A 1,742-nucleotide genomic window follows, 5' to 3' on the forward strand; every position below is an offset into this window, starting at 1 on the left:
AATGCCTTTGCATAATCTGAGTTTATTCTCCCCCCCTCCCCATTGTCCCTCTCCTTTCTCTCATTTATAGATCCAGCAAATAATATAAAAAGTCCTACAATAATGCTTCTTATTCTACTTTCCTGGTCTACAATAATGATAACTAAGAGAATATTGGTGTCCATATTCACAGCTTTAGACTTTATTTTCCTTCAGGAATAAGAATTCTATCTTCAGAGGAGTTTAGACCACCATAGGAAGTTACACTATCAACTCATTGGTGGTGCCTCTCTAATGGTTCAATATCACCATCAAGGCAAAAAAGACGAACAATCTCCTATATAATTTACCGTCTCCATAAATCTACTGGAGGGTCATTTCTGAGTTACCTTCAACTTAATGGCAATATGATAATGATGATTATCTCTAAAGGAATATGTGTATTTTTTCTTCCCATCCAATAACTTAACACATGCAGGGATATGTGTATGAGTGTACATGTATACATGCATATACACACACATATATGCAAAATTATGTATGAAATTCTGGGGAAATCAAGTGCACTTCTCAATGGAAAACACATTTTAATTTCAGATGGAAGTATGCATCGGTTACCTACCAATGTTATATTTGAAGGATTACTCAAATTCTTATAAATCACTAAACTGTACCATTTCCTCTGAGAGCTGTAGTTAAGCATAGTTGAGTGTATGTAGAGGACTGAATTCTGATTACTAATGGTTGGGGATTTCACTTGCAAAGTGGAATACACCTTGCAAGGAACCAGGAAGTTCAAATGTTACCTCATCAAAATATCTATTCAACAATGTTTATTATTAATAATTCATGCTATATTATCTTAATCTATTAACCAAAAAACCTCTCACATATGTTTGGCTTTGGGAAAATGAAAGAGCAAAATATTTAAGCAATTTATTCAAATTTATACAGTCAAAGAGCTAGAATTTTAATCCAGGAAGTCTTGCAGTCTTGCTTGTATAGTCTCTGGATTGAGATCTCTTCCATGTAACCTAATATATGGATTTTTTTGAATATAAAAAGGCATTTGACAGTGAGGATCATAACAAATTATAATTAGCATTGTGAAGAATGGAAATCCATTAACAACTAATTATTCTCATACAAAACCTGTTCTTAAAATAAGAAACTGTCCTCTGAACTGAACAAGGCAACACTACACAGTGTGCGGTATGCCAAGAAAATAATTTGAGAGACTGAACTTTATAAAGAAGAATGTGACACCAGGATTAGAAGAAGACTCACTAACAACCTGCTTTTTGCAGATGACACAATCTTGTTTGCCAAAAGTGAAGAGGAGTTAACACATTTTTGCCAAATATTAAAGACTTCTTCTTGTTGTTGTTGTTGATTGCCTTTGAGTCGAGCACAACTCATAGCAACCCTATGAACAAAAACCTGAAGACTTTCTATAACTATCAACATTTATCAAAGTTGATAGAGTTTCTGAAGGCATGTTGTTTAGTATGTGGATGTTGGATTACATCTCAACATCAAGAAGACAAAAATCCTCACCATTGAGCAATAGGCAACATTGTAATATTGAGAAAATATTGATGTTTTGAACAATTTTATCTTGCTTGTATCCACAATCAATAGCCTTAGTATTGTTATTGTTGTGGTTGTTAGGTGCCATTGAGTCACGTATGACTCATAATAACCCTATGAAAAACAGATCTGAACCTTATCCTATCCTGTGACGTCTTCATACTTCCAGGCAC

At 34.0% G+C, this 1,742-nt stretch overlaps 1 protein-coding gene across 2 annotated transcripts in view; it reads left to right on the plus strand.

Annotated features, from left to right (window-relative positions):
• NEGR1 (neuronal growth regulator 1) overlaps positions 1 to 1,742 on the plus strand; it is a 1,417,016-nt gene that overhangs the window by 1,077,158 nt on the left and 338,116 nt on the right. The window lies entirely within an intron of this gene.

The sequence above is a fragment of the Elephantulus edwardii genome, unplaced genomic scaffold (genome assembly GCF_000299155.1).
Source record: "Elephantulus edwardii isolate Elephantulus edwardi_28Jun2011 unplaced genomic scaffold, EleEdw1.0 scaffold00190, whole genome shotgun sequence".
NCBI lineage: Eukaryota > Metazoa > Chordata > Mammalia > Macroscelidea > Macroscelididae > Elephantulus > Elephantulus edwardii.